At 48.0% G+C, this 15620-nt stretch overlaps 1 protein-coding gene across 3 annotated transcripts in view; it reads right to left on the reverse strand.

Moving 5' to 3' along the window:
* Positions 1–15620, reverse strand: part of LOC139054211 (terminal nucleotidyltransferase 4B-like) — a 77060-nt gene that overhangs the window by 32266 nt on the left and 29174 nt on the right. The window lies entirely within an intron of this gene.

The raw sequence follows: 15620 nt of genomic DNA on the forward strand, positions 1-15620 counted from the left end.
TGGGATGGAATGTGCGGAACCACTGATCCAAGGCTCCGTATATCGGGTGCAATGCCCACCACTGGAGATATGGGCGCTGCAATCGTTTTGACGATTGGTTAGACGTCTGACGTGGCTGCCGGCACTTCTTGCTAGCGCAAGAAATGCCGGCAGCCACGCGCTCTTAGTATCGCGTTTTAATCGCTGGGCACTGTTCGTTGGCCGCAAACCGCCAGCATACATTTGTTTCTTTCGCTGTAGGGTGGAATCAATCCAAGTTGACATTTGCAGGTTTTCCCCGAGTGCCTTTGCAAAATTCCACGAGCGTTTCATGTCAAGACGGGCTGACACCATGTCGTCCGATGCTGTCACTCTCTAAGTAAGCATGCTAAAAAATAAATTACTTAATCCAGTTTTCATCATCATCATCAGCCTATTTTATGTCCACTGCAGGACTAAGCCCTCTCCTCCAATTACCGCTGTCCTGCGCCAACCGATTCCAACTAGCGACTGCGAATTTCTTAATTTCATCACCCCACCTAGTCTTCTGCCGTCCTCGACTGCGCTTCCCTTCTCTTGGCACCCATTCTGCAACCCTAATGGCCCACCGGTTATCTAACTTACGCATTACATGACCTGCCCAGCTCCCTTTCTTTCTCCTAATGTCAATTAGAATATCGGTTATCCCTGTTTTCTCTGATCCGCACCGCTCTCTTCCTGTCTCTTAACGTTATGCCTAACATTCTTCGTTCGATCCATCGCTCCTCGCGCGGTCCTTAACTTGTTTTCGAACTCCTTTGTCAGTCTCCAAGTTTCTGCCCCATATGTCAGCGCCGGTAGAATGCATTGATAGCACACCTTTATTTTTAATGATAATGGTAAGCTTCCAGTCAGGATTTGAATGCGCTCCAACCCATTTTTATTCTTCTGTAAATTTCCTTCTCATGATCAGGGTCCCCTGTGAGTAATTGACCTAGGTAAACGTACTCCTTCACAGACTAGAGGCTGACTGGCGATCCGGAACTATTGTTCCCTTGCCCGGCTATTGGTCATCTTTGTCTTCTGCATATTAATCTTCAACCCCACTCTTATACTCTCTCTGTTCAGGTCCTGAACCATTTGTTCTACTCGTCCCCAGTGTTGCTGAACAGGACAATGTCATCGGCAAACCGAAGGTTGCCGAGATATTCGCCGTTGATCCTTACTTTTAAGCCTTCCCAGTTTAGTAGCTTGAATACTTCCAAGCATGCGGTGAACAGCATTGGAGATATTTTGTCTCCTTGTCTGACCCATTTCTTTAAAGGTATCTTCCTACTTTTCTTGTAGTAAGGAGCAATGTTTATTTTATTCAATATAGAAAAGGAGGGGTAGTAAAATGCACAGTGAATAAAATATCCTCGAAAAAAAGATGGTGAAGCCCATTGTAAACTGAGTTGAGCATTTTCAATTACATATAGAAAGAGAAGCATACAGAAGCAATTATTTTCGAAAATGAGCTATTTCGATCAATTGATAGCAAGCTCATTGATATTAGGCCCGAACTTTGTCACAAGTGAGACTCTCTCAGCAGCTGGAAAGTCAACCTCAACTGTCTTGACATACCCTCAGCCCACACACAATGCATCAGTGTTGCGTTTCATTGCTTTAAAGAGTTTATTTTGGTTTGGATGAGGGTCACCTGCACCTCGGCGTCAGGCAACACTTTTTGAGCTCAAGCTCCTTCAAAGAAGAGGCGGCACAGTTCATTTCCCGATCATTCCTCAATGTGACGGTCAATTCTGTTGACGGTCAATTCTGACGGTCAACACAGGCTTGCGAAAGCGAGGGTGACAAGGCGATGCCTTCTCCTCTCAGGCAACACCTCGCGCTATCGCGGCGGCAGGTGTTCCCTTTCGCCCGCTACGCTCCGTTGAGGCACACTCGTGACGTGGCGTCGCAGCCAATGGAAACTTATCTGCCGTTTTGCGGCTACAAACGACGGCTTTTTCGCTGAATGGGCCACTGGACACTTTCGCCATAGAGAAATTAAAGAAAAGGGAACACTCGGCGAAAACTGGCAACAGGAAATACGTCTCGCTAGTATTAAAGCCGTCCGTTAGCTGCCGCGAGCATCGGAAAAAATTACTGAAATTAAAAGACTTATTTTTTTCTATTCTTTCCCGCTCAAGCTAAAAAAGATTTGCGTATAAATGAACTCATATTTTGCGACCCATTTTTCTTGCTTTACCCTATAGCAACAAGCTGACGGCACGTTAGACCCGACAGATGCGTGCGTCATGCGCCATAGCGAGCGAGGCCGGCTGCGCATGTCAAGTTCGCATGTTCGGCGATCCATCCTTTCAAACATGAAATGCTTTTAGCTCCCGTTGTCGGTCACCTTCAAGTGATTTTTAGCCAAAAGCCAGAGCCATTATCCGGCCACTCAAACGAGAACATCCGGGATAGTTGCGAGAGCAAAACGAGATCATCCGGGCAGTCAAAACTTTCAAAAATGCGGTCTCTAGCCCCCAAACTTTTGTACAGGACCGCACTACATACGCTAGTTACACCCGAACAAGTTGCAAAAATATTGTTTCCGAGTTCTTCACATTTTCACAAAATCAATCAAGCTGTAACTTCTAGTGCACTGAAGTTTTTGTAGCTTCCAATAGCGCCGTTCAAAATACAGATGCAGGGCACCATACACTTCATTGTCATCTTTTAGCCTCGAGAGACAGCGCCACGCTGCGTGGCGCCTCTCCCAGGCGCTTTTATACCCGCCGCGGTGGCTTAGCGGTTATGGTGTTGCGCTGCTAAGCACGAGGTCGCGGGATCGAATCCCGGCCGCGGCGGCCGCATTTCAATAAAGGCGAAATGCAAAAACGCACGTGCCCCGTGCATTGGGGCCACGTCCGACCACCAAGGGATCCCTGGTGGTCAAAGTTTAGCAAAATAGTTAGCAAAAAAGCTGGTGACAGTTTGGCATGTACTGAACCTTAGTGGGACATGTTTGTGAAGCTTTCTATGGCCCGGTAACATATACCTTCTCTCAGTACTCATGCTAGCCGAAGACGCGACGAGCGATTGCCAAGAGTGGTAACACTGGAGTGTGTTGCTTGCGCCGGCAGAACGCGCAGAAGAAAACTCCAACGAGCTCAAGAACTCAAAAATTCTGTCTTCTGAACGACTGAAAACAGGCTTTGCACGCACGCATTTGTCATGAGTGCGAGTAGAAGGAATTCTGCCAGCGTCTCGCATGGTCTGGCTGAGAGCCTGTGTTGTGGCCAGTTCTGTAGTATGTAGTTCAGCATCACGTTGGCTGAGACCAAATTGTTTTGGAAACGCGCACTCACCCGCGTAGTTGTGCTCTTAAAGTGCAGGAAATAATGACCAGGAATGAGGAATGCTTGCAAATCAGATGTTTTCTTATTTTATGGTATTGTTTGGAATGAGTCGCATATTTTGTACGCCATGTGTACGTAGATGCGAATCGCTTTGGTTTGTAATGCCGCCCATTCACGACTTGGGCACGCTTCGCCTCTAAACGCTTTATTCCTAAAGGGTCTAAACATCAAAATGACAGTTAATTTTTTTCAGCTGATGTCATCCGGTGGAGCTTCGTGCGAGAACTACTACTGCTTACCTGGTGCCACAACATTGGATGAACGCCAAAAAAGCCCGGAACAAGCATTTATATAGAGTAAAATAAACATTTCCTAATTTACAATGCGTCTTGAGTCTGCGTTATGAAACTGCATGTGGCACAGATTCGACGGAGGCTTGTAAAGATCGTTCGCAACCATTTGTGCTAAATAAAACGATTCCGTACAAAGAACGCGCGCGGTTGAGCAACAGAAGCAAGCGAACAAACAAAAAAAACGTGCCGATTAGCGAAGCCGGCGCAACGCGTGCTAGCTAGCGCTCAAAACACGCGCGCCCAAAACCGAAAGACGTTAATCTCATCCGCTTGGTGTGCTACAGTCAAGTCGGCCGCTGGGCTCTATGAGAATGTCCACTCTTGTTTAATGTCTTTTTCTATGCCTCAACGCCGTAACATTTTGTTTGTAGCAGAGCCCGCTAAGTTGCCGTAACATTTTGTTTGTAGCAGAGCCCGCTAAGTTGCCGCCACAGCGCAATGCAAAAAGCGCACTGATGTCGCTGCTCATTGGCTTTGAACCGCAGTTCAGCCCCAGCTTCGCGACCCTGTGAGTTTACCTTGGGCGCAGTCTTAGTAGTCATTCCAAGCATTTTTTTCTCCGACCGACAAACAAGCAAATTGTGATAGGAAATTACTACACTGGTGTTGTGACGACGGCGGCACGCCTTAAAAGCGCAATGCATTTTCGGCATCCTGAAAAAAACAGCGATACCCAGCACTCCCACAACGCTACCTGCCCTACTAACACTGCTGCGTGAGATCATGTAAAGGGGGCCATACTTGAGGGCCTAGCGATATACCGCTGCGTTCGTCTGCAGGATGGAAGCGCCACTTTTCAACACGCGATGGCCGAAAAAAGAAATTACTCACGCGAAGAAAAGCTCGCAGAAGCGCTTAACTTTAAGGCAATACTATAATGTATACAAGCAAAACTTCCTGCACAGCTTCTGGGTTACGTGACGGTGAACAGATTAGTTGAGCTGTTTCACCGTCGAGCGATACCCCATGTCACTTTTGCGCCTATTTTCAGACCCAATATAAAGATAATTCCAGCTGAACTGAAGGGGGGGGGGGGGGGTCGTCTGATGGTGAAAGTGAATAGGTCAACCGATTTCTTTTTTCGGCAGTGACTGATGTGGCGAAACTTATCGCCACTTCAAGCTGATAATGGCTATGAAAGCCATCGACTTGCACCGTCGGGTCATACCTGTAAGTTTAGTGCGCTATTTTTATGGGATGCAGGCATGCTCGTGCGTCAATGTGGCACACAACCTAACTTCCACCGCAATCCAAAGACATGTTACGAACGGTAGACCGAAGAAAACACAGCGGCCGTCGTTCCCAGGCGATGGAGAACTATACTATTTCGGTCAACGTTAGGGTACAGTCGCTGAACTCGACGGAGGCGTCGTATACAGCAGGCGTCTCCGTGCCTTCGCTTGCCGCCAGATGGCGGGAGCGCCGCTATATGCGGGTGCACGTAGATGGATGTTATGAGCGTCCCCTTTGGAACGGGACGGTGGGTTGCAAGCGCCACCAAGCTCTTATTGCCTAATGTCCTACCTATGTTAAAAATAAAAAGTTAAAAAAAAAGATCCCACGATGAATTCCCACAACCAAAGTTTCTGAACTCCTATTGTGAACTTTGTTTTTTTACGCCTCCGTTGTTTGTCGTTTCCCAACCTTTCTTCCACCAATCTTCCAGTCGCCTCTTGCTGATCTCTATTGCGGACATGTTTACTTCCCCCCTGCTTTCGATGAACCCAAGGGCTTCAACGAGGCCAGGGATGCCTAAATCGCCCGCTGGGCAGATATCTTCACACTCTAATAAAACATGCTCCATCGTTTTCCTAGCTTTGCCGCAACAAGCACATGCTTAAAATTAAATTATGGGGTTTTACGTGCTAAAACCGCTGATTATGAGGCACGCCGAAGTGGAGGACTCCGAAAATTTCGACCCCCTGAGGTTCTTTAACGTGCCCCTAAATCTAAGTCAACGAGTGTTTTCGCATTTCGCCCCCATCGAAAAGCGGCCGCCGTGGCCGGGATTCGATCCCGCGACTTCGTGCTCAGCAGCCTAAAACCATAGCCACTGAGCAACCACGGCGGGTAGGCACATGCTTCTTCCTTCTTATATCTCGCTTGTTAAGTGCGTGTTCTAAGGCATTCTAATCTCGCTTAAAAAATTAATGAGCTTCCCTTTGAGTTACCATAAATTGTTTCTTTCCCGATTTCGTTTTTCCTCTTAAGTAGTTACTCATGGCAGGTTTCTTTTCCATCGCGGCCAGCCATGAGATTAGAGAGGTTTAGCTCGTCCGGTATTCGGGTAAACGCAGGTAGACTAAATAGTAAAATTTTACTTAGCTGCAGGTGTAAATTTTTGGCAACACGATTACGCCAGTGCCGAAAATTTACACCAGCAGCGAAGTAGAATACACTTGGTTAAACAATATTAGCTGTTTTTGTCAGCTCTGCGCCAACAGGTGGCTGCACCATGCAGACCGCTCACGTTTACGCCTCCTGCGTTTACCCGAATACCGGACAAGCTAAACCTCTTATCTCAGTCTCTGACTTTCCGCTTGACGTTCTTTGTTGCTGTGTTGCCCACCATACAGGCCGCATACTTGCTGGTAAGCTTCGTAGTTCTTTTCCTCCACTGTGAATCAATGTTATTCCAGTACAAATACCGCAACACTCTCCCAGCCCATTTAATTTCATCCGTATTCCGCATTCGTTCTTCATAATTTTACTGCGAGCTTCCCTCACTTCAAAATTAGCCCAGTCCATATCACCCTGCACAGCTTCATTTGTAGTCTTCCCGTGAGCACCCAATGCGAGGCGCCCCACCGACATTTGGTTCCCACCTATAGTCGGATACAACTTTAGTCGCGGAGCCGATTGCCTCCGCGACTGAAATAGTCACGCTCGAAAAACCGTGCTCCTGAAACGCGTAATTCTCGGTATAAATAAATACTTTTGTACTTTGATGACTGGTTTAGTAGTGCTCTTATGTGCTACAGCACATGCCGGATCGCGAGAGAAAAATAACCCCGTGCCTTCTACAACGCTGCCCGTCGTCAGCTCTTTAGCTTCATTGCAAGTAACAAAAGTAGAAAGAGCAACTCTGCAAGGCTTTTGGGCTTGTTCACATGTACACGGCGTGTATACAGTGGCGTAGCTAGGTCGTCTGGCACCCGGGGCCGATAGCTCTTCTGTCACCCCCCCCCCCCCCGGGTGTAGTCGAGTAAGGCGAGGATATCGACAATTTTCGGGTGTTTTCAGACGTATATGACACCCCCCCACGCAGTTGCTACGCCACTGCATGTCTACTACTCGTTTTCCAAGCTTAACATGAATCAGTTGCTATTGAAAAAGTACTTATATAAAACAATGCATTTATCGCAACCATTACAAGCCTGGGGGAGAATACGGTCGAGGCAGGAAGGTACAAAAATGCTTCATTCATCGTTTTAAACAAGTACTCGGTTTTAAATAGCATAAAATTAATATTTTCTTTTGTGTGTGTTTTCACAATTTCACAGCACGCATCCTACAGCTTGCGAGTGTAGTGAGCACTGGTGGACAGCAATCAACCGACGGTGCTACACAACGCTCGAACACCGTCGCTAGACTCTCGGCTATCTCACTGCTGACAATTATCGTTCACGCTAAGTTGACGGCGATAAATCTGCGTTGAAGGCTTCTGCTGTTGAGACACTCGTAAGTTTGTTTCATGCGCGCACACTTTTCTGATTTCGCCTGAGAATGGTTTTGCTCAATGACTTCATCCCGTCCGACGAAAAACGCAGCGACACAGTACACGAACACACCCGCCGCTAACAGTAGGCACCAGTCTTTGGAAAACTTTTCTCGTCGTAACTTCACTCGGGAGCGAAATAAAACAACATGGAACAAACACGCAGGTTCGTAGCGGTCGCCGCGGTATCCTGTTTTCAGGCAAAGTGCAGCGCAGCGCCAGCGATGCTCGCTGCAATGTTCCTTCGCCAGATCACGGCTCAGAATAAACTCGCACGGCACAAATGCGGCATCGTAAGCTCACAGTAATATTTCCGGCATGATAGACCATACAAACAGTTCTGGAATCCACTCTGACGAGGGGCTGAAGCACACAGCTGACGCGACCTCGCCCAGTTCGAAGCGCGGGCGGCCATCTTCGTCGGCGGAGTCACCGGCCGTCCGGCCCATGACGTCGGTCCAGAGTGTGCGCCCATTGGTGGATGCTCGTGTGCCTCCGCCTCGGAGGAGAAAACGCCCCCCTTTTTCTAAAGTTGTATCCGACTATAGTCCTGATTGTACCCTTGATTTCAAGCAAACAACCGCATTTCCAAAAGTAAGTCCTGGAACCATTACACCTTTCCGCATACCTCGGAGCACCTCGTACCTATTGTATCCCCATAGCGCTCTGTGCTTCATCATGTCCACATTTCTTTTCCCCTTTACTGTTATCGTTTTTTCCTGTGTTTCCATATATCTATTGCCTTTGTTTATCCATATACCTAGATATTTATATTCTCTTACGCGAGGTATTTCCTGGCCCTGTGCTGTCACTGTCTGTCCGTTGTTTTCATTGTCACTGTTCGCGCGTGATCCGCTGCAACACCACCTGACGGAGGGCATACTCGGGCGCACAAGGAAGCGGCCTCCTCAGCACGCGCTCAACTGGGCGCTTCACATGATCGTCCCACGGGCGCCTTATCGTTCACTCGTGTGTTCGCTATTCCAGGATTCGTCAGAATGAATGAAAGAATGAATGAATGAATGAATGAATGGTGTTTATTGGCGCAAGGGCCAGGTATGACCAAAGAGTGCCAGGTCCGTGGTGATGGGTTCGCAGTGTAGGTATGAGTTCTATGAAGTTGACCTGACGTGGCTGTAAAGGAGCCTAAAAATAGTCGCTCTATGGTGAGTAAAATATCTGTAATAAGATTATGTCGGTGACAAATGACATGATCTATGAGCTTTAAAATCCATCGTGAGAGAATGATGCAATACAGAAAATATGTGAGATGGTAAAATTACCTGGAGCACTAATGTCTCGCCAGAGCCCTTGAAACACAAGAGCCTAGAAGCATGTGCTACACGAAACAGCTATCACAGCGGCATCCTCTGAAGAGAGAAGACGCTACGAATGCGTGGCGGCTAACATGTAACAACATCTTTCAAGAAACCTAGGACTGCGTTGGTGTCAAAGAGTGGTTCTGGGCCGAGTAACATTACAGGATGAAGGGGGATGTGCTGCCGGTATGCTAGGGGAAAATGTTTCTCTCAGATTCGGCTTCCCGACACTCCAGGAGGAAGTAGAGGACTGTCAGCCTCTCCCCGCATCTACCACAGGTTGGAGGACCATTTCCACTGAGTAAAAAGTTATGCGTGCCAAATGTGTGCCCTATTCTGAGACGACAGAATAGCACATCTGTTCGCCGTGATTTTGTTGCGGAGGGCCAAGAACCTAACTGTGGCTTTATCACATGCAGTTATTTATTTCTGCGTCCCACATACATTGCCAGTGGTTTCGTAGTTTCATTCGTAAGAAGGGATTCAGGTCTGTGACAGGGACTGCAGCGGTAGGATTAACAGCATGCGATGAAACTGATGTGGCCATCTGATCCGCTAGAACGTTACCCTCGATTCGCCTATGGCCAGGTACCCAGCATATAATGATATGCTGGTTGGTTAGATAAGCTTTGCACAGGTCGGAATAGACCTCAGTAAGTACGGGATTTTTATGTTTGCCGAGTGACATTAAGGCAAAAAAAAAAGTTATGGGGTTTTACGTGCCAAAACCACTTTCTGATTATGAGGCACGCCGTAGTGGAGGACTCCGGAAATTTCGACCACCGGGGGTTCTTTAACGTGCACCTAAATCTAAGTACACGGGTGTTTTCGCATTTCGCCCCCATCGAAATGCGGCCGTCGTGGCCGGGATTCGATCCCGCGACCTCGTGCTCAGCAGCCCAACACCATAGTCACTGAGCAACCGCAACGGGTAGTGACATTAAGGCATTCACTACACTTAGGGAGTCTGTATATATAACGGCTTTTTGGAGTTTTGATTTCCTTATATGCTTTACAGCCGACAATAATGCGTAGGCCTCTGCCGTAATGATACTTGTTTCTAGATGTAGTACATCGGATTCCGAGAAGGATGGACCGACGGCTGCATAGGACACTCCGGCATGTGACTTGGAGGCGTCTGTGTAGAACTCTGTGCACGAGTTTTTGTGCTGAAGTTCTAGGAAATGCATTCGGATTTCGACCTCTGGAGCATGTTTTGGAACTTCTAGAACGGATACGTCACATTCTATCACCTGCCAGTCCCAAGGAGGTAATAGCTTGGTTAGGCGCATTGAGCGAAGCTCGAGGTGTGGGGCATGCATTTCATCGTTAAGCTCTTTCACACGCAGCGAGAAAGGCCGTCTTATAGAGGGACGATTGCGGAAAAGTGTAGCACACGTCATATCGGTAACGGTATTAAAACATAGATGTTCAAGATTAGAGTGCACTTTAAGGAAATAAACAAAGGGAAAATCAGACATCCCCCCGTTCGTAGCAATTGCTACAAAGGAAACCCATACGGGTTCCTCGAAAGAAATACGTAAAGCGTAAATAAGTAAAGGAAATACGTAAAGCTGATGTATGATCTCTGCAGGTGGAGCGACCACTCATTCGATTCGGCATATGATAAGCTTTCAATCGGGCTTGTTCTGAAAGTGCCAGTGGCTAAGCGGATACCTAGATGGTGGACAGGATCCAGCATCTTTAGCGCGCTCGGGGCGGCAGAGTTATACTACGGCACCATAATCCAATCTTAACGGAATTAGGCTCTTGTAGAGATTCATTAGACACTTCCTGTCGCTACCCCATGTAGTCTGGGATAGAAGTTCCATTATGTTCATTGTTTTTAGACATTTTTCTTTCAGATATTTGATGTGTCGAATGAAAGTGAGTATAGTCAAGTATAATACCTAGGAATTTCTGCTCTTTGTTGATAGGCATTTGTTGTCCACACAGTTCTAAGCAAGGATCCGGGACCAGGCCTCTTGTAAAAAGAACACAAGAACTTTTGTTAGGATTGATTTTAAATCCATTTTTCTCTGTCCACTTTGACACTTTGTTCAAGCCATGCTGTACCTGTCTCTCGCACACTGCGAGGTTACAGGATTTGAAAGCTATTTCAATGTCGTCCACGTAGACAGAATAAAAGATGGCCGGTGGTAATGAAGCACGAAGCGTGTTCACCTTCACGATAAAGAGCGTACAGCTGAGCACGCCTCCCTGGGGTACACCAGTTTCTTGCGTAAAAGGACATGACAGTATATTGCCCACTTTTACCCGGAAGGTACGATTGGACAAATAGCTTTCTATTAGGTTTAGCATATCATGGATGCCCATTTCTGACAAGTCTCTGAAGATTCCGTAACGCCACGTTGTGTCGTACGCCTTCTCCAGATCGAGGAATATGGATAAGAAAAACTGTACAAATGCGTCACGGATATTTCCTTCAATACGTACAAGTTGATCAGTTGTGGAGCGCCCTTCTCTGAAGCCACACTGATAGGGATCAAGCATTTTGCTCAGATCAAGGAAATGAATGAGTCGCCGATTAATCATTTTTCAAATACCTTACAAAGGTAACTTGTGAGGGCTATCGTGCGGTAACTTGCCACTGAGGAAGGGTCTTTGCCTAGTTTCAAAACAGGGACCACAATGGCTTCTTTCCATGCAGTTGGAAGGTATCCTACAGCCCAAATGGTGTTGAAAATTGTGAGTAGTGCAACTTGGGTGTCATTGTGTAAGCTTTTGATCATTTCATACACTCTGAAAACGGTTGCACCCTTTGGGGTGTATATTTGTCCCACAACAATAATCGTCATCTGTCCTGCCCGCGTTTCCTTTCTTTAACGCTGCGAGCCCGGTACTTCCCAGTCACGAACGGCATGCGCGTTATCAGTGTGACGCAGCATTCTCGACAAGAAAGTAGCGAGCGCCGAGTTTTCAAGAAAGGAAACGCAAGCAAGGCAGATGACGATTATTGTTGTGGGACAAATATACACCCTAAAGGGTGCAAACTGTTTTAAGAGTGTACGTGATTCTGTCAGATCCCGGTGCAGAGCTCTTGCATGCGCTCAAGGCAGCTCTCAACTCGGCCATACTAAATTCGTCGGGCTCCATCAGAATGTTCTATTAGTTGCAAATTGGCTAGTTGGCATTCGTGCATAAAAGCAATAATTGCCATTTTGTTTCTGCTACTGTGCTGTCATTAAGCCCCAACCGCACGCATCGGTTCGAATAATTTAAGAAAGGCTTACAACCACTGTTAAAAAAATAAAGTATGCCTTATCGGAAATCCTTATAACAGGGTATAGCTGATGCGTAAATACATTATCCTCAGGCGGTTCCTCGAACGTGCCTGCCTGGATGGAATACGCGATGAAGCAGAGTGCCGCGCCAATCCACAGTAGCAAAGAGAAACCTCCAGAGAGGGTATTACAGAATTTCACCCACTCTGGTGTCTGCTTAGTGGGCGTTAAAAAGTCTAGGCCATCCCTTTGAAGAATTTCTCTAGCTTGTTGTGAATAGTAGGAAATTGTGGGAGAATAGTAAAAATAAATCCGCGACACTTTCTCTTCATATACTGAGCCTTCTCGCGGAGCAATTTGTTCTAGAGAAAAGTTATGGCGCTTTCGGCGGCGCGCCGCACGTCGCCTTAGCGACAGCGCACGAATACGAAACCGTTACCATCACCTCTTCCACCTTGTTTCTGTGCGTTCAGCTGTCGGAAATGCAACTGACTTTTCGCTAACGCACTGTGCTCCAATCATGCTGGATTGAATGATGCGGATTGAAGGCTGGTGCAGTAGTATGTTGCAAAAATAGTGACTGGCATATTAAGGAATAGAATTAAATGAATGTGTAGCGAAGTTCGGGGACCGCTCCTGTAGCTCTCCGTACGTGTTACCGGCACTTCGAGATCCACGGCTTTCTTCAAGGATACAGAAATTTGTTGATCCGCCAGCGTTATATCGCTAACCTTCAAAGAAAGTGCTTCAGCCCCGGAACGTCGGCAAGAGTGAGTACTGCTCGTTAAACAAAGACGAAGAGAGTAGCGCCACTTCCTGTCATAGCACGTTTTGTGCATCTACACACATCTACCGCAACTGGCGTGGAATCCTATGCACACTATCGCCAAAGTGTCAATAAGTAAATAGGCGCACACTTGAATACATGCGAATGACGGACTACACCGATAGCGCACAAACGGTTGAATGTTAATGTTTCATGACGGTCCACAAGAGTAAGTGAGTTACTGCACTAACAAGTCTTTGCTACAACGTGCTACAATATGGGGCTCTTGGATTGCCAAGGGGGCGCTGCGAAAATGGTGCTAAAAAGCGCCCTCTGTCATGAACTGCATAGTACCAAGTTCGGTCGCCTGCTTCGCAAAGCACGTTTACAATATGGACCCACCACTTTCGGTTTTGTTGTACCACGGCTTGCGGCGAAGATCGGGCGCCGAAGATTTTTTTTTTTTTTCAGGGGTGGCACGTGTACGTGTACGCCGTTTAAGAAATAAGCGGCGAAGATTTAGCGCGGTGTCAATCGCAAGTGAAACGAGTCGCGTACGAAGTTGAACTTCAGGTAAGGTTTGCACGCTGCTAGATTCAGGCGCACAAACGCGAGGAAATGCTTGCTACAAATGAATTTACAGCAGCGATAAGCAGACATGTGTACGGAACTGCTCGAGGACACGACGGTACGCGCCGCGACGGCAGCGGTCTTTCGACATGCCGTTTCGCGGCATGTCGCAGTAACATAGGTGCGAATAACGTAGCTCGAAATAACGTAGGTGCTAATCGTGCACTGCTCGCTTGATGTAGCTTTTAATGACAGCGCTCGAACATCGATGTGCTGCAAACAATACTACCTTGCTGCGCTGCCTCAACGTGCTGGCTTGAGGTCAAGCATGAGCACATTTAACTCTCTAACCTGTGCTGCTCGTAGTGGGATAGTGAATTGACGCCGAATCAGCCCGACTATTTGTGCTCATTTGCACACACCTGGTCACTTCACTACTTCGCATCGGCCGAATTGTTAATTGTCGCTGTGGCCGGGTCTCGAATAGTGAATCGCCAGCCATGCCTGCTGCTATGTCGGTCTGCTGTCGGGTCTGTAGGCCGAATTTTAGAACGCAGGTAATCAAGCTTGGCGCGAAGTTTCGCTTGCCCAGCGCGACGAACTGCAGCTATCCAGCGCGCCCGACGCTCCGCGAGGCCTTGAAGGAAAGCGGTAGAATCTGGTGTTGGGATTCAGGCCTTGTTCATGGCAGCCCGCGACGCAGAAGTAACGACGGTGACGTTTTTTCGAGGCTGAGCTAGGTCTCTGGATCGGCGTCGCCGATTCCTTCTGCTAATTCCAGCATTACGTCTCACGGAGAGTTCGTTTTCGTTAGACTAATGGCAGCGGCTAGCTCGTAGCATGGTCGGCGTTGTCTGTGAGAAATGAGCCTTTCCGCCCTCGCAACAGGGCAGAAAAAAGCACCGAGACGGAAGCAAAACACGCATGTATACACACCGCCAAACCACGTAAAGGCCGATCCACACGACGGACCAAATTGCTCTTTGGGACCGCGGTCTACGCATCACGTGATAGGACGTCACCAGTTCGTGCGTACCGCCGTTGGCCCGCGCAAGACCGCGGCCCTCGCGGTCCAACAAATCACCGAGGCTTTCCCCGCTTGTTTTGGCGGCGGACCGCATGCAAACCGCAGCAATTTTGGCGTAGCCAACGATTGTAGGCCGGCAATAGTGTCTTCAGCCAAATCCAATCTAGTTTTCGGCTCAGCAAAAGCCAGTCCAGCCAGTCGCTTCAAGTACGCCGTTCCGCCTACACGTGCGTGCAGCAGATATATTTTTGAAACACTCCTCTTGGAGTGACGAGGAGTTTTTTTTTATTTTGTATCCCTCGTTGAGCAGTTCCCGGATTTGTGGGACTCGAGCCGGAATGATTACAATGACAACGCGAAAAAGCGTTAGTGTAGCTGGTTGGTCTGCTCTGCCGTCTGCTATTGCGGTCCGCCGTGTGGATGTGCTCTGCGCCGGACCGGACCGCGGCGGGCCGTGACGTCGCATCACGTGACCGAGCGGCCCGCGGACTTGGTCCGTGGTGTGTATCGGCCTTAAACAGCCGCGGACAGTGCTTCGCCGCGCCGTGCTGACCGAGCATAGAGCGAGAGCAGCGCCACGAGATGCGAGAATCGGTGGCGAGTCCACGCAGTCACAGAAGTTTGAAAACTACCTAATCTAGTAACGTTGCTTTTGATCGCATGTCTCAGCTGGAGAATGATAGGAGACGGAACCGGAATGTTACTAGCCTGCATGCAGCATCAGTGACAGAAGCTAAGTGACGGTAAAAGGGCTATCAGTGTGAAAGAAAAATTGCAATATAGTATGGCTGTTTTTGCTCCATTCAAATTAGGGGCGTTGCCTTCAGACGGGTTACAGATAACACAACTAGCGAAACCTACTAAAGGTGATTGGCGATAAGACTAAGAAAGTACGCACGCAAAAATGGGGAACGCCCACCAAGATCACAGTTCCCCGCCGTTGAGCCAGTTTCTGTGCCGACATAAGCAGCGCACATATATTAAAAACGTCCTCCAACTGCAAAAATTTTAGGAGCACGAATGCCATTTAGTAGCAGCCAATCATCCGCCATAGGTCTTCCGTGCTTCGAAAACTGACGGTCGAGTATCCAACCACGTCCGCCTCATTCGTATTCATCAGACTCAGCTTAAATTGGCCATGAAGGCGTACGATTAATGAATATATTGCGTAACGCGTCACGTTGGCCACATTTTCAATTTTGTATAAGCAATGTTGAACTTATATCGGACAGAACCATTCCGAGTTGCCCTCCATAAATGCGGACGACCCTGCACAGCCGCCGTTAAGGCTATCCACAGCGTGGGAGCACGGCGCTCAGC

This window comes from Dermacentor albipictus, chromosome 1 (assembly GCF_038994185.2).
Source record: "Dermacentor albipictus isolate Rhodes 1998 colony chromosome 1, USDA_Dalb.pri_finalv2, whole genome shotgun sequence".
NCBI classification, from domain to species: Eukaryota; Metazoa; Arthropoda; class Arachnida; order Ixodida; family Ixodidae; genus Dermacentor; species Dermacentor albipictus.